General features: G+C 41.1%; 1 pseudogene; it reads left to right on the forward strand.

Annotated features, from left to right (window-relative positions):
• The first annotated feature begins 1,976 nt into the window (after nucleotides 1-1,976).
• On the forward strand, nucleotides 1,977-3,822 carry LOC107772163 (3-ketoacyl-CoA synthase 20-like; annotated as a pseudogene).
• The last annotated feature ends 22,005 nt before the right edge of the window (nucleotides 3,823-25,827 follow it).

Below are 25,827 nucleotides of genomic sequence, written 5' to 3' on the forward strand. Positions count from 1 at the left end.
TACTTTCGCAAATTTTGGTTTTTCTTCCGCAAATTAGGCTTACCTAGTCATAGAAACTAGGTGCCGTCACGATGGTTCACGGAGGGCGAACTGGGGTCGTGACAGGTGGCTAACCTCCCAAGACTGTAACTGTTCAATTCTTGTTGTTAGAATTTACTTTATCATTGATTATTTTAATTGCAATTTACTTATCGCTTCGTGTCAAATTAATCCACATATCCTTAAAATCATTTACAAATTTAATTGTTATCCGATTTTGAGGGTAAACAACATTCTACTCCTTATTATCTCATCATTAGTTGACTATAATTTGAAGGTAAAATCAATTTTGAGTTTTACATTATCAAAGTATGTTTCATATTACTCTCAGTATTAAATTCGCACCTTTTCGTACACATTACACAAGATTGTATTGGGTAATCAGTATAAAGTTTTAATAGGTGAAAATATTTGGATTTATTTCAAGAGAAATTTAATGAAAACCCCTCTTTTAAACATGAACTACTTAATTTTTAAATCCTAATTACGTTTAAGATATGAAATGAATTTTAAAATGTTTTATCACGGTAGAGACCATAGTTACTTATGCAGCAACATTAAAATGATGATAACAAGGGTTGGGGTGGAGTGGTAAGTACTCCTTCATTCTCAATAAGAGGTCTTAGGTTCGAGTCCCTGGGTATAGAGTCGCCTTTGTTAGGGAGCGCTTTACCCCAATGTGTGACTTTCCGGTGCGAATCCGAATTTAATCGCACTCCAATATGAGTATTGGACACGGGGTGGGAAACCCAAAAAAAATAACATTAAAATGGTGAGTGATATAGTACCAACTTAGAACAATGCAATAATCTCGATTTAATAGTTATATTTGCCGGTGGCAATTTGAGCCCAAACCCATTTAATCCGCCTATCATGCCCAAGGTTGGGTTGGTCACTGACCCGCCCATTTGTTGAACTCAGCCCATCTTGACCCAACCTCATTTCTGCGCATTTAAAGTTACGGTGATTTTTAGTCTAAATTGATCCATGAGTAGCTTTGGTAAAATATCTTTTAAATAATCTTTTTTAGTTTGATATATTATATATGACCATAACAAAAGAAAAAAAGTCTTATTTGATAACTAAACAATTCATAAAAAAAAATAATATATATTAATTAAAGCTTGATAAGAGTTAGACGGGTTGTGCTATGACCCAAATTTTAGCCCAATTTCACCGAACACATCTCAGCCCAAGTTACTTTTGGACGGGTCATTGATCCGCCCATTTAGTGACTCAACCCATTTTGACCCATCCAAAATTAGTCAAACCCGCACATTTGAACTCCTAATTATATTATTTTCTCTGAATTCCGTTAACATATCTTGATTTAAAATAGGGGTGGCAATTTGAGTCCAAACTCATTTGACCCGCCCAACTCGCTTAAGGTTGGGCTGGTTATTGACCCGCCCAATTGTTGAACTCAGTCCATCTTGACCCAACCCATTTCAGCCCATCTAAAGTTAGACTGATTTTCAGCCCAAACTGATACATGAATAATTTTGCTAAAATAACTGTAAAATAATATTTTTTGTTAGATATGTTATATATGACCAATAACAAAAGAAAAAATATCTTATTTGATAATTAAACAATTTATAAGAAAATAATACATATTAATTAAAGTTTGGTAAGAGTTGGGCGGGTTGGGTTATGACCCAAATTTTAGCCCAAGTTACTTTTGGGCGGGTCAAATAACCCATCCATTTCTTGATCAACTCATTTTGACTCGCCCAAAATTAGTTCAACCAGCCCATTTGACACCCCTATTTTAAAAGTTATCCTTGTTTTAATTGAAGCCAGCGCTCAAGTTACTAGACCCGGGGTGACGAGAGGTTTAGCTAAGACTCCCGCGATATATATTGATAGACAAACACAAGTTAAATACTCGTTCCGTTCATCTTATACTAATTCTCTTCTCTTAATCTACAACAGCAATGGCAGAAAATGCTGGAGAAGTACCCCAGTCAAACCTACCCAATTTTCTTCTCTCCATTAGACCCAAATATGTAAAACTTGGATACCATTACCTAATATCAAATGCATTTTATCTCCTCATTGTGCCAATTCTTGATGTTGTCGGACTTCATCTTTCAACCTTTACTCTTGAAAACCTAATGAACTATATTGCCATGTTGAGATCTTTTTCAACTCTTGTTGTTTTCTTAACGGCAGTTTACTTCATGAGTCGTCCAAGAAATGTTTACTTAGTCGATTTTGCATGTTATAAGCCACCTCAATGTTTATGACATCTAAACAAGGTTTAATAGAAAAAATGTCTAACATTTTGGACGAAGAAAGTTTAAATTTTCTAAGGAGAATCTCGAAGAGGTCAGATTTAGGTGAAAAGACTTACATTCCAGCCGAGTCAAAGATCCCATCAAGTGTTCCAATGAGTATTAATCAAAATGAAGCGAAAATGGTTATCATTGGTGCCATAGACGATTTTTTGGCGAAAACCGGAGTCAAGGTTCGAGAGATTGGGATTGTTATCGTCAATTCTAGTGCGTTTAATCCAACACCATCTCTTTCTGCAATGATTGTCAACCATTATAAGCTTCGCGTCAATGTGATTACCTATAACCTCGGCAGCCCAGCGGCATGGGTTGCAGTGCTGGACTCATTTATGTAGACCTAACTAACCGGCTTTTACAGGTTGGTATATCTTCATATCATTCTAAATTTTCAGGTTGAGACACTATCGAATTAAATAATTAAAAATATTTTCTCTTTAACAACTTAAGTTCTTAAATTAGACGGTTATACACTTCAATATGGTACTAAAGCGGGCAAGAGGTCTCGAGTTCAAGTCTCGCTATCATCCATAAAGCTAAAAGTATTGAGACATAATATGATTAATTAAAAGTGTGATCTCTTTAACAAAAACTGCTAGATGATGTCACACAATGCAGAAAAACTCTTTTGAAGGTTCCAATAAGATTTCAAAACTAAAAGGTCTATGTTATGCTTTTCCCACTCTTGGTGTTCAAAATTGCTGATGTGTCAAATAATTGAACAGGGGCAAGCCAACTCTTATGCACTTATAGCAACTACGGAAATAATCTCAGTGGGCTACTATTCGGGAAAGCTGAAATCAAAGCTTTTATCAAATTGCCTTTTCCGGATGGGTGCATCTGCTGTTTTTCTGTCAAATCGTTCCTCCGATCGTAGACGCTCAAAATATCAACTGATGCACGTCGTCCGCGCCCATAAAGGTGCGGATGACAGAGCATTCAATTGTGCCTATCAAGATGAAGATGAGGATGGAAAGAAAGGCATATCATTATCAAAAGACTTAATGGCAGTTGCTAGTGAGGCCTTAAAAACCAATATCACAACTCTTGGCCCTCTAGTCCTCCCCATGTCCGAGCAACTCCTCTTTCTCTCTTCCTTAATTGCGAGAAAAGTCTTTAAAAGGAAAATGAAACCATATATCCCCGATTTCAAGATGGCGTTTGAGCATTTCTGCATTCACGCAGGGGGAGAGCAGTGTTGGACGAACTTGAGAAGAATCTTGATCTCTCAGAAGTACTTATGGAGCCATCAAGAATGACTCTTTATAGGTTCGTAAATACTTCAAGTAGCTCAGTGTGGTACAATCTGGCCTATTCTGAAGCTAAAGGGAGGATAAAGAAGGGTGACAGAGCATGGAAAATAGGTTTCAGATCGGGCTTTAAGTGTAACAGTGTTGTTTGGCGTGTGCTAAGGACTGTCGATGCAGCCAAGGAAAAGAACGCTTGGACATATGAGATAGAGGATTTCCCAGTTCATGTAACCTATTGATGCTTTTATATATCTTGTTTAAATACTAGGTATATCCTAAACAGTAAATAATGGTCAGTAACTGAAACTATAAACTCAGTCAAAATCACTCTAATATAGCCGTATACAGATTGTGGACCTAATGTTTGTACAAGTACGTACCAAAAATTACAAAATTGTAAGTCCGATGGGGCACCAGTAAATATTAGATCATGACGCAACAAAATAAATTCAAAAATATGTTTGTTAATCATAATATACTTAATAATAAGAATTTATATATTCTGCCCAGCGATTTCCACATCTGTGGTCCCGCTTCTGCGGAGCCAAGGTCGCACCTGCGACATTTCATTAAAGGGGGACTTCTGCACCTGCGGTCTCCAACTCGCAGATGCGGTACCACTTCTACGGTAATTCTCCCGCATCTGCGGAAAATGCTGACCTCCCTCAATTTCGCTTCTGCGGTCTCTTCGCTGCTTCTGTGGCGCCACACCTGCGGGACCCAAACCGCAGGTGCGGTTATGACAGAACCAGCAGTTGAAGCTGTAACTTTAACTCCAAAATCTTTCCGTCAACCATCTGAATTCATCCTGAGGCCTCCGGTACCTCAACCAAAGGCACTAACAAGTGACAAACCACTATCCAAACTTGTATCAATTCTTAAAACACCTAAAACAACATCGAAACCTCGAATTAACCATGGATTTAAGCCTAAGAATTCCAAAATTCTCAAAATACGCTTTCGATCAAAAAGTCTATCAAACCTCGTCTGAATGACCTGAAATTTTGCACACACATTACATTTAACACTATGGAACTACTCCAACTTTCGGAATTCCATTCTGACCCTCTGATCAAAATCTCACTATCGGACCGGAAACTTCAAAAAATCAACTTTCGGCATTTCAATCCTAAATTAGCTACGGACCTCCAAAACACAATCCAAACACGCCCCTAAGCCCGAAATCACCTAACGGAGCTAACGGAACCATTAGATTTCCATTCCGAGGCCATCTCCACACTGTTCCAACTACGGTCAACTTTCCAAAACTTAAGCTCTCATTCAGGGACTAAGTGTCCCAAAACTCCCCGAAACTCAAAACCAAACGTCCCAGCAAATCAAAATAGCAGAAATAAACTCGGGGAAAGTAGTTAATAGGGGATCGGGGCATTAATTCTTAAGATGACCGGCCGGGTCGTCATATCCTCCTACACTTAAACATTCGTTCATCCTCGAACGAGCATAAAGACATACCTAAAGTAGTGAAAAGAAGAGGGTAGCGACTGCGCATATCCTGCTCGGTTCTCCAGGTCGCCTCCTCGATCGGCTGGCCCCACCACTGAACCTTTACTGATGCAATGTTCTTTGACCTCAGCTTTCTAACCTGCCTGTCCAATATTGCCACTGGCTCCTCAACATAAGATAGATCCTTGTCCAACTAGACTGAACTGAAATCTAACACGTGCGACGGGTCACCGTGATACCTCCGGAGCATCGAAACATGAAATACCAGATGAACTCCTGCCAAGTTGGGAGGTAAGGCAAGCTCATAAGCAACCTCCCCAGCACACCCCAATATCTCAAAAGGGCTAATAAATCTCGAACTCAACTTTCCTTTCTTCCCGAATCTCATAATGCCCTTCATAGGCGAAACCCAAAGCAAAACCCGTTCTCCAACCATATAGGAAACATCATGAACCTTCTGGTCCGCGTAACTCTTCTGTCTGGACTAGGTTGTACGCAGTCTATCCTGAATCACCTTAACCTTCTCCAAAGCATCCTGAACCAGGTATGTGCCCAACAATATAGCCTCACCTGGTTCAAACCAATCCATCGGGGATCTATACCGTCTCCATATAAAGCCTCATATGGTACCATCTGAATGCTGGATTGATAGTTGTTGTTGTAAGCAAACTCTGCCAATGGCAAGAACTGATCCCATGACCCTACAAACTCAATCACACACGCACGGAGCATATCCTCCAGAATCTGAATAGTGCGCTTGGATTGTCTGTCCATCTGAGGGTGAAATGTTGTACTGAACACCACCCAAGTACCCAAATCATGCTGAACGGCCCTCCAGAACCGTGATGTGAACTGAGTACCTCTATCTGAAATGATGGACACTGGAATACCATGCAGACGAACAATTTCCCGGATATAAATCTCCGCCAACCACTCTGAAGAATAAGTAGTACACACAGGAATGAAATGAGCGGACTTGGTCAGCCGATCCACAATCACCCAAATAGCATCGAACTTTCTCAAAGTCCGTGGGAGCCCAACTACAAAGTCCATGGTGATCCGCTCCCACTTTCACTCCGAAATCTCTATCTGCTGAAGCAACCCACCCGGTCTCTGGTGCTCATACTCACCTGCTGACAGTTGAGGCACCGAGCTACAAATCCAACTATATCCTTTTTCATCCGCCTCCACCAATAGTGCTGCCTCAAATTCTGATACATCTTTGCGGCACCCGGATGAATGGAATACCGCGAGCTATGGGCCTCCTCTAGAATCAACTCTCGAAGCCCATCAACATTGGGTACACAAATCTGACCTTGCATCCTTAATACCCCATCATCACCAATAGTCACATCTCTGGCATCACCGTGCTGAACCTTGTCCTTGAGGACAAGCAAATGAGGGTCATCATACTGCCACTCCCTGATACGATCAAATAAGGAAGACCAAGAAACCATGCAAGCTAGAACCCGACTAGGCTCTAAAAGATCCAATCTCATAAACTGGCTGGCTAAGGCCTAAATATCCATCGCCATAGGCCTCCGATCCTGTTAAATAAGCCAATCTCCCCAAACTCTCTGCCCAACGACTTAAAGCATCGGCCACCACATTGGCCTTGCCCGGGTGATACAAAATAGTGATGTCATAGTCCTTCAGAAACTCTAACCACCTCTTCTGGTGCAAATTTAGATCATTTTGCTTGAACAAGTGCTGCAAGCTCCAATGATCAGTATAAATCTCACAGGGGACCCTGTATAAATAAAGGCACCAAATCTTCAGTGCGTGAACAATGGAAGCTAACTCAAGGTCGTGGACAGGGTAGTTCTTCTCATGTATCTTTAACTGTCTGGATGTGTAGGCAATCACCCTACCGTCCTGCATCAACACCGCTCTGAGGCCAATCCTCGAGGCATCGCAATAGACCATATAAAACCCCGAACCTGTAGGCAATATCAAAACTGGGGTTGTAGTCAAAGTTGTCTTGAGCTTCTGAAAGATCGCCTCACACTCCTCTGTCCATTGAAATGGAGCACCCTTCTGGGTCAACCTGGTCATAGGGGCTACAATTGATGAAAACCCTTCCACAAAAAAACGGTAATAACCCGCCAAGCCAAGGAAACTACGGATCTCTGTAGCTAAGGATGGTCTGGGCCAAATCTGCACGACCTCTATCTTCTTCGGATCCACTTGAATACCCTCACTCGATACCATGTGGCCTATGAATGACACTTAATCCAACCAAAACTCACATTTCGAGAACTTAGCATATAACTTCTTCTCTCTCAGAGTCTGAAGCACAGTCCTCAGGAGTTGTTCATGATCTTCCCGACTCCGGGAATACACCAGAATATCATCAATAAAGACAATGACGAATGAGTCAAGATACGATCGGAACACGCTGTGCATCAAATGCATAAAGGTTGTTGGGGCATTGGTCAGCCCAAATGACATAACAAAGAACTCGTAATGACCATACCGAGTCCTAAAAGCAGTCTTCGAGATATCTGGCTCCCGAATCTTCAACTGATGGTAACCTGAGCGCAAATCAAACTTAGAAAACACTCGTGCGCCCTGAAGCTGATCAAACAGATCATCAATACGAGGCAAAGGATAACGGTTCTTAATTGTCACTTTGTTCAAATGGTGATAATAAATACACATACGCATAGAACTAGCCTTTTTCTTCACAAACAAGACAGGAGCACCCCAAGTATCAATACCAACATCTCTCACATAAGCTAAATATGCATCACACCCTTTCTCAAACATATGCTAAGCTTTAAGAAAAGAAATAACTCTACTGGGAGTGTAATTTAAAGTACCCCTACACTCAACACGCGGTACACATGGCATGACCAGCATCACAATTTTGACGTGACAATCAAGAATGGCATAATGGGCCGACAACCAGTCCATGCCCAAGATAATGTCAAAATCTACCATACTGACCAACAATAGATCGTCTCTGGTCTCAAAACCACTAAGAGCAACCAAACACGACCGATAAACACGGTCCACAATAAGAGAATCTCCCACAGGAGTAGAAACATAAACTGGGGAACTCAAAGAATCCCGAGATACACCCAAATGCAGAGCAAAATAAGATGACACATAAGAATAAGTAGAGCCTGGATCGAATAGAACTGATGCATCTCTGTGACAAACCAATATAATAACTGTGATGACAGAATCGGAGGCAACAACCTTGGTACGGGCAAGAAGGGCATAGTATATGGACTGGACTCCCCCTCTAGGGTGACCTCCACCTCCCCGACCTCCACCTCTAGTTGGCTGAGCAGGTGGGGTAGCAACTGGAGCTGTAACCATAGTCTGAGAACTCTGCGGAGCACGCTGTGGCTGAGAAGTCCGTAGAGGTACACCCCTCCAAGTCTAGGGCAATTCCTTACCATATGACGTGTGTCACCACACTCAAAACAAGCTCTGGGAGGACATGGTGGCTATGACTGGCTTGGGTCAGGTCTGCTGGACTGACCCTTGAAAGCACCCTGTGCAGGAGGCGCGCTAGATACTGGTGGTGCATAATAAATCTCTTGAGGCCTAGGAGGAGTTGGGATACCACTGGTTGCTAGAAGAGTTAAATGAGTAGGGTGACTCATATAACCCCTACCATGACGACCTGCTATTGGGGCATAGGAACCAGAGAAATGTCCCGACTCTCGAGACCTCTTGGCCTCCCTCTCCTCTCTCTCCCTAGCATGCATACCCTCAATCCTCCTAACAATGCTCACCACCTGCTGATAAGAAATATCCATCTCTAACTCACAAACTATGCTAGACCTGATGCTGGGAATAAGGCCCTCAATAAACTAGCGAACCCTCTCACGAACAGTAGAAACCAAGGCTGGTGCATGCCTAGCCAAACTGGTGTAACGGACAGTATACTCTGAGAAAGTCATAGCACCCTGGTGCAAATACTCAAACTCGGCGCGCCATGCATCCATGAGGCTCTAAGGAATGTACTCTCTCAGGAACAGATCTGAAAACTGAGTCCAAGTCAGTGAAGCAGCCTCATCCGGACTATCTAACTCATAGCTGCACCACCACTCATAGGCGGCTCCTCAAAGTTAGAAGGTAGTGAAGGAAACCCCGCTCAATCCTGATATACCCATGGTACGGAGAATGCGGTAACTGTAATCTAGAAATCCCAGAGCATCCTCTGATGCTAGACCGTTGAATACAGGAGGCTTGTACCTCTTGAACCTCTCAAGCCTCAGCTGCTCCTCCTTGAAAACCGCTGCCTTGTCCTCGGGCTGAACTGGCACTGCAGGCGGTACAAGTATAATCTCAGGGACCTGCTCAACATGCACTTGCTACTCAGGAGTATGGGCGGCGGGAGTCTCTGCTCCTCCCCCGACCTTAGATGTAGCTGCAGTAAGGGGAAGCAACCCTGCCTGAGCTAGAGTGGTGTACATACTCAAGAACTGTGTCAAAGTCTCCTGAAGAGCAGGAGTAGTAGTAGTAGTAGTAGTAGTAGTAGGCATGTCAGGTGCCTGGACTCCACTGGAACTGCTTGTGGTACCTCGGCAGCAGCTCGCACAGGTGCTCTAGCTGCACCACATGCACCTCCTCGGCCTCTACCCCGGCCTCGGCCTCTGACGGCTGCAGTAGGGGGTGCGGGTGCCTTATCATCTCGGGTAGCGCGTGTCCTCACCATCTGTGAGAGAATAGAAGATAGAAGTTTAGAATTGTGATGTCAAAAATATCGTACGACAAGGAAATCAAATGAAGTGAATTTTCCTAACAGTTACATAGCCTCTCGTAGATAAGTATAGACATCTCCGTACCGATAAGCGAGACTCTAATAAACCGGCTTGTGATCCATAACTCCTACGAACCTAGAGCTCTGATACCAACTTGTCACAACCCCAGCTCGCCCTCCGTGAACTGTCATGATGGCACCTAGTCTCTACGACTAGGTAAGCCTAACAAATGCAGAACATAAACGAAACTTGCAAAAGAATAATCAAAAACCAAAATAACTGAATAGAAACAATAGTTATAATGCTGCTCGGCATATACAACACAACATTTTCAAAACCAAGTACACTATCCCAAAACCCGAAAACTCACAAAAACACAAGCCTTTGGAATATATAACAGTCTAACTCCAGAATATCTAACGAAAGAAAATACAAAAGGGAAATGTTTAACAGCTAGAATAGAAAGGGACTCCTCAATCTGTGGATGCGGCAGATGTACCTCGAAGTCTCTAGAGCAGTCTCCTCCCTCAAGGATGATAGGCCTGAGTAGTGGTACCTGGATCTGCACATGAAAAACATACGTAGAAAGGGCACAGGGGTACTCAGTAAGTGCCAAGCATAACCTCGGTTGGGTAGTGACGAGGAAGGTCAGAGCCCTACTGAGGTTAAATAAAATAATAAGGTCAACAGTATAGAATATAATAGTATAAATAAATACAGTAGTAAAATAACACAGGAAGTACAAAACAGCAACAACTATACAAAAGCAAGGTAAACACGAAAAAGAAATACCGCTCAGCACCAATAATAACAATCGGGGATCTCCCAGGATACCGTCCTGTAGTCCCATATGTATATATCCAATGGATCGCCCGAGATCTCGTCCCGTAGTCCGACTCATAGTGCGCGGGGATCTATCGGAATCTCGTTCCGTAGTCCCAAATGTAAATACCTAGTACTAGGGGAATCTACCGGGTGCATTCCCGTAGTTCCATATAACTGTGCAGGGGGATCTACCGAAATCCTACATCCGTAGTCCCAAAATAAACAGACAGCAGCAACAGGAAAGTATACAGAAGTGGCAAAATTTCATATTAAGGCAACAAGTGATTCTAGCCTAGCATGCTGCACAGAATTCAGGTAAGGCAGGTTGAGCAAATAAAGCAATTAAGTCACTTAGACATGCTTTCCTAAGCTAACAACAGGCCTAATAGTGCAAGTAATAGAAACAGGAAAGGAAACATTACTAGTAATTACTTAAAGAAAAATTGGATTTCCAACAATTAGCACAAGTACGAACTCGTCACCTCACGTACAAGGCATTTCAATTACCAAATATACCAATCCCAAGGGGAAGGTCCCCCACACAAGGTTAGACAAGCCACTTACCTCGAACCACCTCAAAAATCAACCCGAGACCACATTCTTGCCACGAGTACTCGACTCCAAATGGCCCAAATCTATTCAATTCAATTTCATAATGTAAATAACACTTCAAGTAACTAATTCTACAATTAAATTCTATCTAATACGCAAAATTAGATAAAATAACCAAAATTCCCCTCGATCCCACGTCTCAAAATCGGGTAAAATTTATATTTCCAGAACCCTCGAACTCTCAAGAGTTCAGTCATATCAAAAATACCAAAATCGGACCTCAATTTGTCCCTCAAATCATCACTCAAAGGTCTCCAATTAGACAAGCCCTAACCCCCCCCCCCCAAATTACCACTAATTTTCCTTAATTTTTCATGCTTAAATTGATAACAATCATTCCAATAACGAGTTTAGGGACCAAAGACCTTACCCCAACGAACTCCTCTAAAAATCTCTCTTGAAAAGTGCTCCTCAAGCTTCTTCCCATTTTGAAAAAGATGAAAAATGGCTAAATTTCTCGAAGGCAAGAATTTATATGTTCTGCCCAACGATTTCCGCATCTTCGGCCCTGGGACCGCATCTGCGGTCCCGCTTTTGTGGAGCCAAGGTCGCACCTACTACATTTCATTAAAGGGGGACTTCTGCACCTGTGGTCTCCAACTCGCAGATGCGATACCGCTTCTGCGGATATTCTCCTGCATCTGCGGAAACTGCTCACCTCCCTCAATTCCGCTTCTATGGTCTCTCCGCCGCTTCTATGGTGCCGCACCTGCGGGACCCAAACTGCAGGTGCGGTTATGACAGAACGAGCAGCTGAAGCTGCAACTTTAACTCTAAAATCTTTCCGTCAACCATCCGAATTCATTCCGAGGCCTCCAGGACCTCAACCAAAGGTATCAACAAGTCACAAACCACTATCCAAACTTGTACCAATCCTTAAAACACCTAAAACATCATCGAAACTTCGAATTTATCATGGATTTAAGCCTAAGAACTATAAAATTCTCAAAATATGCTTTCGATCAAAACGTCTATCAAACCTCGTCTGAATGACCTAAAATTTTGCACACACGTCACATTCAACACTACAGAGCTACTCCAACTTCTAGAATTCCATTCTATCCCTCAGATGAAAATCCCACTATCGGACCGGAAACTTCAAAAAAATTAACTTTCGGCACTTCAAGCCGAAATTAGCTACGAACCTCCAAAACACAATCCGAACACGCCCCTAAGCCCAAAACCACCTAACGGAGCTAACGGAACCATCAGATTTCCATTCTGAGGTCGTCTTCACACTGTTCTGACTACGGTCAACTTTCCAACACTTAAGCTCTCATTTAAGGACTAAGTGTCCCAAAACTCCCCGAAACTCAAAACCGAATGTCCCAGCAAATCAAAATAGCAGAAATAAACTCGGGGAAGGCAGTTAATAGGGGATCGGGGCATTAATTCTTAAGATGATCAGCCGGGTCGTCACAACATCTTGCTTATGATAGGTAAATGTGAGGTCTTTAGCAAATCATGGGTGTATTGAAAGGTGTAAGCTCCCTGATAAGAAGCCTTAAGGAAAGAATGCCTATCCACATTTATGGTGAAAGACAATGAGAGATTAAGAAGATAAACACAAGTTTCAGCAAGTAAAAGAAGCAAGGTGAAGAAGGGTACGAGGCACCCAGTTAATGAAGATTATCAGTATTACAGTTCCGGCAGAAAAATATAAGCATTGTGAGTTACCCTCAATAGTAACAGAGGTATGTATAATTGGCCACACCCATCTCATTTATACCCTATTAGGGGCTAACAGGTGTAGACTAAGAAAAAGACAGATATCAGGATCCAGTTGGGGTTAGAGAAACTAAATATGTTGGATGGATTGCTAGCGTTAGCGGACATTTTTGAAGGATACTACAAATATGGTAATAATTCTCCTTGTGAGACACCTAGATGGTGCACTTTAAAATAGTACCACTAGATATGAGTGCTACAAAGATAGGTGCTGGAAGACTGGAAAGGATAAATATTATCTTACCATGAATCTTGTCCCTAGTAGAGAGATAATGCTAGGCAACCCGAAGAGCCAGTGAAAGGGGCAAAGGGGAGCTAAAAGCGGAAAAAAATGTCGTGTTGAAGTTTTCACAAAGAAAGGATATGCAGAAATATTAGCAGAGTAACGAGAAGAGAGATAAGGAAGAATTATAAGTGAGATGTGATACATGGATTACAACGATGAAAAAATAAAATAAAATGACAGTATTACATAGTCGATAATCGAGGGAAGGAAAAAAATGAGAGGTGCCAGGCCTGGAGAAAACAAAAGAGTATAGGCCATACAGTCACATCCAAATTTCGAGAAATAAGTTCGCGACTCTAATGTGATTAACAGAAGGGAAAGTTAAAACCTAGAGTAATAGAAATCAGTATGGACTGATGAATAGGATAACTTAAACATGAATTAGGAACTGAGTGATTTGATAATAGTCAGCATCATGAGAATTTTAGATTACATTCCGGCAATAATAGAATGGACAACAGAAGAAGATCCATGATGAATTTAGAGAATGGTCATTCAGGAAAACACTTCCCTAAAGCAAGCAATGTTAGCAAAGTTAAGCTTAAGGGACTATATGTTCCAGTTACACTAAGTGTCACCATTGCGAGTGAATTTTTTTTTATCCTCGGTACAGAAGGATTATCACAAGGTGAGTAAGGGTCATTGATGATGCGAAAGGACGCCAAAGATGGAGAAAAAACATCTACAGGCAGGTCATCGTAGTTCCAAGTCTTAGTACTTCCCTAAAGGGGGGAAATACGGAATGATAGAGGAAGAATGCAATAAAAATGAGAAAGGGATGAGATTGCACTTATCCAAATATTACAGATATGTTATGATTCCAGAACGTTATGTAAGCATGACGTCAAAAAAAAGAGGGAATAAGGGTTCCTGCCCGGGATGTTATTAATAGATAAGGAGCTAGTATGTGAGGTAAGTTAAGACCAAGGAAATAACCCAAGAAAGATTTCGCAGAATATTGACATGAGAATGGGCCAACGAGTAGTTAGTAGTTGATTTAGGAAGAGCCTAGTTATGGCTAGTCAAGAGGATACAGACAAGACAACAGGTCGTGCAAGATAAAGATAGTAAAACCCAATATAGTGAATTTAGCCCCGCAGTTATGACATTGTAATATTTGAGAAATATTCAAATAGGAGTTGGGGTAGTTAAAGGTACCGTATGAGTGTTACGGAAATAAAAGATAGTTCCATTGGGAAGACAGTCAAAACTTCAGTTCAGAAGCAATCGTACGAGCAGATAAGTGTGGAGGTAAGTAACTAAGGATAATTACAAGTGAGCACGAACATCAAAAATTCTATCGGGATATGATATAATAAGCTCGCATCTTTACAAGAGTCAGAGGATCCTCCCTAGGTTCTACAATGAAGGACTAGCTGAGGAAATGAGGAAGGAGGCTTCAACCTAAGTACAGTGACCTAAAGAGAAAATGGTCTTGTAACAACAGTTTCACAACAACATTGTACGTCCTCCATAAGAAAGAGGAATCTACCGTGGCTAGTGAACTGGAAGTAAAAATCAAAAGAAATATTCGAAGATCATATGAGTTGTACGGAAATTTCGGCATGTGTGGGAGCTAAGATAAGCTAAGTATGCATGCAGCAAGGGGGAATAAAGATCAGGAAAGGTAATAGCTTACGTTAAAAGAAAGCTGAGAAGGAATGAAAGGAATTATTTGATCAATGATCCCGAGTTGGTGACGTTATGAACGCACTTAAGAGTTTGGATTTTTAAACATGTGGCATATATGTTGACAATCATACAGTCGTAAAAGATTCCGGTATAAGTTAAAAGAAAGAATTGAGCCCAGGTCATAGACAAAGGAATGAATTGTTAGAAGATTGTATCATGGATATTCCATAGCGTCCATGGAGGGCTAAAGTAATGAGTAATACCATGAGCCGTAGATTAGAAGATAACTTAAGCCAGCATAAAGACCGATCAGAAAAAGAAGGAAACTAAAGAGTTACATCAACAAAGTAAATCAGGAATCTGATTACTGGACCCAGAAGTTATAGGAATCATGATTGAGAACATAGCAGAATCACTCTTAATATTATAGGTGCAAGAGAGATAGCACAACAACCATATTCTATAACAGCTCTACGATAAAGCTAGTTAGAAAATACCAGCCTCATAAGAATTCAGTATGGAGCTCCCACCGGATTGTATAGGCACCAGAGGTGCAAGTATTATAATAGAGCTTCAAATGGTGGGAATGATTTATACCTATGTGGGAGGGAGTTTATGAAAGAGAGATAGAAGAATATTAGGTGATATTTTAAAGTAAGGTAAAGGTGAACAACGTACGAAATACTCAAGTATAGAAAGATGAGAGTGGTCCATACTTCAGGTAAAAGACTAGAAGCGCTGGGATTCAGTACCCTGGAATGATAGTAGCATCATTAGTGGCATACCTTCCAGCCTATAATTTCTAAGTACCGAAAGGTTTAATTAGAGATTAAAAGGAGAGTTAGAGACGATGCGATGTCTCCCTTGATTTTCCAGAAAATCATAAAGGAATTGATCACAAGCTAAAGTATGATAAAACGACAAGGTTTTAGAAAGACAAGAGTAAGGATAAGAAGAAGGCAAGTGAGAAGGTGACGACAATGGATAAGTCCTCGGGATTAAACCTGTGAAAACAAAGGAGCTGATGGTCCCTCTACGTTATAGAAAGCTCAATATAGCCCGAATGAACTCAAAGGAGTCTAAGACTAGTAGCATTTAGAAAAGATGGAATGCTACCTGAAGGTGTAATTGTGATAGATAAAGGATGATGTTTGGGCCTTAGATTGAGTAATGATTTCATGAAGTGTACATGATTAAAATACCCAAATAAGGTAAACCATATTGGGGTGCTATGAAAAACAGTTATGGAAGTATAGTATAGTATCACCCCTAGGTGGATCAATCTAATCATTTCAGATGTTCCCCGATAAAACGTGAATCTTAGTAGCAATATTACATAAAAGGTTAAGTTATCAGGGGTAGATTATGGATCGAAATTGAGGTGAATCAACAATGGATGGATAAAATTTATAAAGTATGAGAGGAGATTGTGATGTCATTCTTAAAGATGAACAATAATGTGGAGGCATTAGAGGACATAGATTTATACATATGAGATAAGCAACGAAAGTAATCCGAGATTGGTAGCAGACCTCAGTAACGAGAAATCGAGGTAAGAGTTATGGTATAGTATGACCTATGTAGATGCAGTAAAGTTATATGAATGGATAACCAGGTCTATAAAATAAGATATAGCAATATTCGTAAGTTCGACAAATACCAAGCGAAGAACTTCAGGATTGGCTAAAACCTGGAGGAAAAAGGAGAGGAGAGTCGCATAAGCACACTTACAAGGTCAGTATCGTAAAAGCAGCATAATGGAAGGTAGAAATAGTTATGAAGTTGGAAGGAATTCAATCACAAGTCATGGCATGGAAAAGAGGCCTAAAGGGGGGAATGCCCTAGCCTTTGGACTTATTCACAGAACAGTTGCCTAGATCGCAAAAGGACTACTAAAGTATTCGTAAGAGCTTTGGGATATGAGAACGATAAGTGCATCAGTCAACATTCGAGGATGAATGTTCCAAAGGGGGGAATGATGTTACACCCCATATTTTTGTACATGAAAACATGCCATAAATAAATTAATGAGAACCCAGAAGTGAGATGTCATGTCCTGCAATACTACATTACGACAATGTTGCACCCTGTACCATTGTATGTTGAATTTGTCATAAGGTAACTGACATCAGTCCAAGGAAAAGATTATTTGGAGATTATAAGGATTATGCTATTTCAAACAAGTAATAAGTAAATTGGTAAAGGTGAAAGGGGAAGCTAGTCAAAGAAAATGAATTTTCATCCAAGTTTGGCATATTGGGATAAAATATAGCTCGAGCTAAAATACTCGGTATTTATGGACTAGTACCATACAAGGTACCACATGGCCATAATAGTAAGGTGTATAAGGTAGGTGAAAAGTGAGTAATATTTTAAGTAAGTGGGAATAATTCTTAATTTTGCGGGTAATTAATTAATTATTGGATAACGGGACATTACCTAATTAATTGGAGATATATTTGGATAAGATTAATTCTTTACCCCTTACTATAACGTGGCAGCCCCAAAGTGTCATTTAAAATGACTCTTAATTCCATGTTTCAAGGTGTCACTTTAATAAGGATATATGTGGCTCAAAGCCTCACTTGAAATCCACGTATCCTTATACTTTCACTTTTGTCTATTCTTTGGAAATTTTCCAAGGTTTAACAAGAACTATCAAATGAGTCAAACCTCAGGTCTTTCAAGGAAATGGAATTCATTTTCATTCAGTAATGTCAAGCTCTTCCTTATTATCCCAATAATCTCATTCCATTGTTTATCAAACATCGGATGTCATACGAAGGATACAAAACACCTACGGCAATTCGTCTACAAAGGATAAATCTGACTGTCATATGAAGTTACACCGCATAATAGCAACGGGATTTGGCGGTTCTAAGGAAGTACGGTGTAATCTTTCTCAAGAATACCATACGAATTTTCCCCTACTCCAATCCGCCATTACGTGTTGTCCCAATTGACTTATGTTAGAGATATTGTCAAGAAAATCGGTTTAGGTATGTTAAGGCTAAGCCCTTATTTCATTTTCCATGATCTCGTTATTACACAAGTTTGATAACGAGGCATAAATAAAAATTCATATCCCGGAATTTACGTGTATTTTGCTAGTCTCTCAAGTTACAATATTCTCCTTATCGGGACTTCATATTCAATTTAGTATTTCCTTCTTCTAGTCAAGATATCAGAGAGTTTAAATATACGGTATTAAATTATTTTCATTACCTTCGAGCTATAATCGATGTGCAGGCCCCTATTGGGCAACCTCTGATCAGATGGTAAGTTATATATCGATCCTACTGTGGCCGAGCGCCTATGAGCGAGCCCAGTATGTTGTGATACAGATCCTAGTATGGCCGAGCGCTTATGAGCGAGCCTACTACGGCAGAGCAGTTATATATATATACCGAGCTTTATAGGGCTGGACAGCTATTTTACTTACTATATTGAGAGAGCTGAGTTAGTATCAGCAAGTAAGCATATCTTCAGATTATCTTTGACTTCCAGCTACTTGCAGTTACTATATTATCAGTTCAGTTTCAGCTTTCAATATATTGCCTTACATACTCGGTACATTATTTCGTATTGATATCCCTTTTTTGGGGGAGCTACATTTCATGCGTGCAGGTTCAGATAGACAGACGAGTAGGCCTCCTCATTAAGTGTTGCCCGAGTTTAGCTTGATCGGTAAGCTCCATGCCTTTCAGAGTTTTCAGGTCTAGAGCCTTATGTACATCTTGTATATATACGTATATATGTTATGAGTAGGTTAGAGAGCTATTCTGATTACATTATATCCATCAGTAGAGGCTTGCAAACGTATCCTGTCAGTTAGTGCAGTATATTGGGCTTTCAGGCCTTTTATGTATATTTGGTTTGTTTGTCAGCTGTAATAATTATGACCGCCTTATCGGCCCAGTTTTATATTAACATTTAGTCAGCATTCGTAGTCATCTTGCAATGTGGCCCATGGCTAAAGTATGACATTATATGTTTAGAGTCCCTTAGTTGCAAGTTGGTACACAAGGATAGGTGAGGCACTGGGTGCCGGTCTCTCCCCCCAAGTTTGGGGTGTGACAACTCATCATATCCTTCTTATTCTTTAGTGGTGGCAAGTCCTAGATAGTTTTGATTTTTGACGGGTCTAACTCAATACCTCTGCGGCTGACGATGAAACCTAGCAACTTTCCAGTAGGGACTCCGAAGGCACATTTTGCGAGGTTTAACTTCAAATTGTATTTTCGAAGTTGGTCGAAAAACTTTTTCAGGTCTGTTATGTGATCCAAACTCTTTTTGGATTTGATGATAACATCATCCAAGTACACCTCTATTTCCTTATGTATCATATTGCAAAAGATAGTCATCATGGCCTCATATAGATGGCCCCAACATTCTTCAAACCAAACGGCATCATTTTGTAACAATATATTCCCCATGGTGTGATAAAGGCTGTCTTTTCGGCATCTTCTTCGTCCATCCAGATCTAGTGATATCCTACAAAGCAATTAATAAAGGATTGGATTTCATGCTTGGCGCAGTTGTCAGTCAGTATGTGTATGTTAGGCAATGGAAATCATCCTTAGGACTTGCTCTGTTCAAATCTCGGTAATCGACACATACTCTAACTTTCCCATCTTTCTTCAGAACTAGAACAATGTTGGCTAACCAGGTCAGGTATTCGACCACTCGAAGAATCTTGGCTTTGATTTGCTTGGTGACCTCCTCTTTTATCTTCAGATTCATATCTGGCTTGAACTTTTTGAGCTTCTGCTTTACCATTGGACACATGGGACCATGTGAATATATCCTCATATTCCTTTAGGAACCTGATATACTCTTCCTTCTCTGACAGTGATAGGTGAATGCTTATGCAAGTTTCTTTGACTGTTTAAGAGTCCCCTAAGTTAACGGCATCACTTTCCCCCAAATTAGACTTTGGTTTGTTTTCAAAATTCTCTACTTCTTTGACAATTTCCTCAGGTATTATATCAGCTTCCAGATCTTCCCAATCACTATCCTTATGTTGTGCTATCTCATTACATGTCACAGTCGTAGGTTCATCAGGATATGTAATAATTACGTTGAAAATAATGTAGAAATATAATAATAAATACGAAAAGCAATAATGCATTAATAAAGCTTAAAACTGTCAACAAGTACGACTCGATGGCTCGAGTAGTTATTTCCAAAACAAAATACTGAAAATGTCTTAAATGCTCAAAAACAATTTGAAAAAAGTCATGCTAATTTTGCCAGGCTATCCAGGCACTCAGCGAGCCCGGGATGGTGCAGCGGTCCAATTTTTTAGAACAGCTCCTTCTCCTACTGTTTGAATAGTAAGGTCTTCCTCCTCCTCCTCCTCCTCCATAATTACACTGCAGTCCATGTCTTCCTCATTTAGAAATAGCTTCCTCATACCGGCCAAAATCTCATCTTCCTTGGATCCCTACATCATGTTAGCTTGATAGAATGTCTAGTGCAAAGGTGGTATGGGTTGTTCTAGTGGATAGTAATTGGCACGCCATGGCGGTATCCAATATTGATACTCTTGCACAGTATATTCATACCGAGTTTGAAGGTCGTGCCATGATACTCTGGTTGTATGGGTTTTGTTATCCCTTGAAACTTTAAGCCAAGACCCTTACCTGGTTGATATCCCGTCCATAGCAATATGCTTTCTATCTTGTTGCTCCACCATTGATCCTTTTCAATTATGTTAACCCTCTCAATGTAGTGATACGTTTCTCTGCCCAACTTCCTCCTATTTTCAATGACTAGAACGATCTGGTTGGTGTAGATAGGGTTGCTTCTGTCTCCATGAATGATCACCTCCTGATGATTCCACTCGAACTTCACCACTTGGTGCAGAGTAGAAGCCACTTCCCCAGCTGTATGTATCCATGGTCACCCTAACAATAGGTTGTAAGTAGCAGATATATCTCGTACTTGGAATTCGACATCAAACCAAGTCGGACCCATCTGTAGATCAAGGTTGATTTCTCCGATAGTGGCTCTCTAAGATCCATCGAACGCTTTCACATTCATGCTTCACATATGTATCTCATGTAGGCCTTTACCTAATCTTTTCAGAGTGATCAGCGAGCATATGTTCAAGCTCGAACCTCCATCTATCAGGACCTTAGCTATGAACTTGTTGCACTGTGATGTGTAATGCTTTGTTGTGACTTAACCCTTCCGGTGCTAACTCATCCTCGTGTAAAGTAATTTTGTGACCCTCCAATACCTGTCCAACCATGTTCCATCTCTCCACTAGTGATGTCGGCGGGTACATAAGTCTTAACACTTTTATCAAGGCATTCTTGTGTGCGTCTGAATTTTGCAACAATGACAAAATGGATATTTGGGAGGGAGTCTTATTCAGGTGGTCAACAACAGAGTATTCTCTTACTTGTATCTTCCTCTAAAGATCGTCAATGCTTGTCTTAAAAACAGGTGGCTTAGATTTAGCTTCTTTGCTCGTTCCTCCCAGATTCTCAGGTGTGTAAACTCTGCCAATTCTAGTCATACCTTACTCGACACCTGTCTCTTCCATCTTGGTTTTTCCCTTTATTCTAGATTCTACAACATAATCCCATGGGACGGCATCAAACTTGTAAGATGGTGTAGGAGCTACCATTATAGTGAATGGTATAGCTAGCTCGACCTCAAATGGTGCCTGGGTTTGTATCACAATTGGCATGAGGGTGACTGGAGATGTTTTAGGAGTATCTCCCTCTCGAATGAGTGTAATGGATCCTTCTTGATCCCATTCCTCATTAGTTTCTATCACGTTCACTCCCTCACCCGTATTATCCGGGAGAGGGTTATTGCGGACATTCGGTGCGGCTTCCTTTGCTTGTATAACCTTAGTGTCGATCAGTGCCTAAATCTTGTCTTTTAACATGCGACACTCCTCAATGGTATGGACCTTAATGCCTGAATGATAGATATAAGTTTTGTTGGGATGATCCACTAGGAAGGGTTCTCGACAGCAACAACAGGAATAGGGGTAATGTAACCAGCAGTCTTCAATATCTCTTATAGCTGGGCTATGGGTTCAGCAATCGGGCGTGGATTTGGGCAGTTTTAGCGGGCGAGTGGAGGTGAATGGTAATATGCAGGTTGAGTGTTATAGGTATGGTAAGTGGTGGCAAGGTATTGGTATTTTGGGGGTGAGGGTTGATATGTGGATGGAGGTGTTTGGTATGTGAGGGGAGATTTAGGGCCCTGGGCTACCATCAAAGCACCCACTTCTTTCTTCTTTGAGATACCTCCTGATTTTAAGGCTTTATTTGTGGCTTGCAGCGCCTTGAAATTAGTCACCATCCCACTCTTGATTCGCTCTTCTATCCTCTATCCTAACTTAATGTTGTCCCAGAACTTATGGTTCTCGATGACCAGCTATCGTTCATAATTCTGCAGATCTTGAGCTCTAACAAAGAACTTGTTCATTTGTTTGTCACAACCCAAAATCGACCATCGTGATGGCGCCTATCATGAAACTAGGCTAGCCTCAACTTAATGACCCAACACAACAACAATGAGTTTGGAAACATAAACGGAAGCATTTAATATTTAAAGAAAACTATTTGAAACATAAGAAATCCCAATATACGATACAATCCAGCCCAAAATCAGGGTGTCACAGAGTACATGAGCGTCAAGATCATAATACAGTCCACTACAATTTCTAGAGAAATAAAATGAAAATATGACAAAAGATAAAGAAGGAGAGTCAAGGCCCACAAACGCCATGCAGCTACCTCAATAGTCTCCAAACTCTGGAACCTCAATCAGCAACTGCCGCTGCGATCAGTATCACCAGGATCTACATTCTTGGTGCAGGTAGTAACGTGAGTACACCAACTCAGTAAGTAACAAATCTAAACTTTGGACTGAAAGGTAGTGACAAACTCAACCACAAATGATATAACAAAAATAAATATGCAGAAACATAGGCATGCTTTCAAGTAAAATAGATAGCTCAAGGAAATAAAGTAAATACATATCTGAATAGTGTAAGGAACACAACTCAGCTATCTTTACATGCCAATGTACAGACAGTATGAAATGCACCATGTACTCCCACTCTCAAGTGCTCAACCACTCAGTATTTATATGGCCATCCGGCCTAGGGAAATCTATTCCGAAACATATACAACACTGACTGTAAGTCACCCATTACCGAGGAAAAAGGGCAATCCAAACCTGTGGAGAAATCCATCTCCATGTATCAAGTACTTCGGACAAATCCATGTCCAGGGAAATCCATCCTTCAATAATATCATATGCGGTCACTGAGGTGTGTTACAGACTCCGTATGGGCTCCTACAACCCAAGCACTATCATAATCATCAATATAGCCGTTGGGGCGTGCAGCTCGATCCCATAATTGTCACTCATAACCAGGCTCTCGGCCTCACTCAATCATCAATCTTTCCAGTCTCACCCACCGGCTTACTATGTCATGAAAACAAACTCGGAACAATGATATGATGAATCAATAACTAACTGAGACTGAGATATGATATAAAAATGCATGAACATGACTGAGTACGAAATATTAATGAAAATAGTGAGATGACATCAATAAACTGTAACGACCCGACCGATCGTTTTGAGCTTTTGCACTTTGATTGACAGTTCTTGAGCATGACTTTCCCCGTGTAATGTATTATGACTGATGTAGATCGTTGGCTTTGATTTTCAGGAAAATCGGAATAAATTTGGAAGAACAATCTTAGATAAAGCTTTGAATTTGAAAGGTTTGACCAAGAGTTGACTTATTTGTATATGAGCTCGGAATGGAATTTTTATGATTTGGTTAGCTTCGTTGGGTTACTTATGACTTAGGAGCATGATCGGAATTGGTTTTGGAGGTCCGGAGTAGAACTAGGCTTGAATTGGCAAAGTTAAGATTTTGGTGATTTCCGATTGGTAGGTGATATTTTGACCCGGAAGTCGGAATGGAATTCCGAGAGTTGTAGTAGCTTCGTTATGTCATTTGGGATGTGTGTGCAAAATTTCAGGTCATTAGGACGTGTTTTGGTTGGGTTTTGTATCGAAAGCGTATTTCGGAAGTTTTTAGAAAACTTAGGCTTGAATTCGATGAGCTTCGGGTAATTTGATGTTGTTTGAGGTGTTTTGATGATTGGAACAAGTTCGAATGATATTATGGGTTATGTTGGTAGGTTTGGTTGAGGTCCCGAGGGCCTCGAGTGTGTTTCGGGAGGTTAAACGGATCAATTTCATGTTTTGAGAACTTCAGAAATTGTAGGTTTCAGATGCAGGCAAGTTGGCCTTCGCGTTCGCGAAGGGGATTTCGCGTTCGTGAAGGGCCGGGGTTTGTAAGAATTGTGTTCATGAGGGTCCATGCGGCGTTCGTGAATATTTGTGAGAGGACTGCATCGTGTTCGTGAGGGTGTATACGCGATCGCGTAGGAGGAATTGGATCTGATGGTCAGTTAGGCATCGCGTTCGCGATAGAGCAAACACGTTCGTGAAGGTCAAGGCTATGGAAGCACTGCGTTCGTGACTGGCATGATGCGTTCACGTAGGTTAAAGTTGGTCAACGCAATTTTTGTGCTATGCCTTCGCAGGTGGTTGACCGCGTTCGCGAAGAAGGTAAGTCAGGCCTGGGCAAAATGTTTTTAAGTCGTCTTGTCCGCGATTTTGGGTCTATTTTCACCCATGGCTGCTCGTTTTTGGAGATTTTTGAAGGAAATTAAAGAGGGATTCAAGAGGAATCGACTTGAGGTAAGAATCTTAGTCTTAAAACTCGATTATATTGTGAAATCCACCTAGAAATTCATAGAAAACTATGCCTAAAATTGTAGAACTAGGGCTTGAGAAATTGGACTTTTGATTTGGGATTTGAAGGACCATTTGGGGTCGGATTTGAGAACCTTTGATATATATGAACTCGTGAGAGGTTAAGGAATCTAATGATGTAAAAATTTCTGAGTTTCGAGAAGTGGGCCCGGGGCTCGGGTTTTGCTAATTTCAGGATTTTTGATATTTTTCGATTGTTTTTGCTTGGGCTTTGCTCCCTTAGCATATTATAATGTATTTGTTCTAATTTTGGATAGATTCGACGCGCGTGGAGGCCGATTCGAGGGGCAAAGGCATCGCGAGCTAGAGTTGTAGCCGGTTCGAGGTGAGTAATGATTGTAAATGATGTCCTGAGGGTTTGAAACACCGGATTGCACATCGTAGTGTTATATTGAAGTGAGACACACGCTTGATGATGAGCGTGGGGTTGTTTACTATTGGGGATTTATGACTTGGTCCGTTCCGATTGATGATTTTATCGTGTATTTGATTGAAACTTGTTTGTATCATCACGGTTTGGGCTGATTGCCATATTTGGGCTTCGTGCCAACTATTTGAACCCTCCGAGGATTTTTATCACTATTTCCTCACTGTATTGATTTAACACTTGAACTCAGTCCTATTGTTTTCCACTGTTTTACAACTCAGCCACTTTTACTCAGTTTTGAGACTTAAATGATATTTCTAAATGATGTTTTGGGCTGAGCACTACTGTTTTACAAATGCCCGAGGGGCTTGTGATGATTTTTTGACTGAGTGCGGCTGAGGGACAGATGTGAGGATACACTGAGTGATATAAGGCCGAGGGCCTGAGATACATTTATACGCCACGAGGTGGCTTGACAGATATGAGGCTGAGGTTATTGATTACACCACGAGATGGCTTGATATTGCGCTTGGGCCGTAAGGGGACCCTCCCGGAGTCTGTACACCCCCAGTGAGCGCAGGTACCCATTGTGATGTGAGATATAGCCCGAAGGGCTGATATTGTTCTATGTGATAGCCCGAGGGGCTGGTATTGTTCTATGTGATTTGCCCGAGGGGCTGGTACCGTTCTATGTGATTGCCCGAGGGGCTGTTATTGTTCTGAGATATTGCCCGAGGGGCGGAGTTGTTGACATTGTGCCCGAGGGGCAAACCTTTAT

The sequence above is a fragment of the Nicotiana tabacum genome, chromosome 8 (genome assembly GCF_000715075.1).
Source record: "Nicotiana tabacum cultivar K326 chromosome 8, ASM71507v2, whole genome shotgun sequence".
In the NCBI taxonomy this organism is placed as follows: Eukaryota; Viridiplantae; Streptophyta; class Magnoliopsida; order Solanales; family Solanaceae; genus Nicotiana; species Nicotiana tabacum.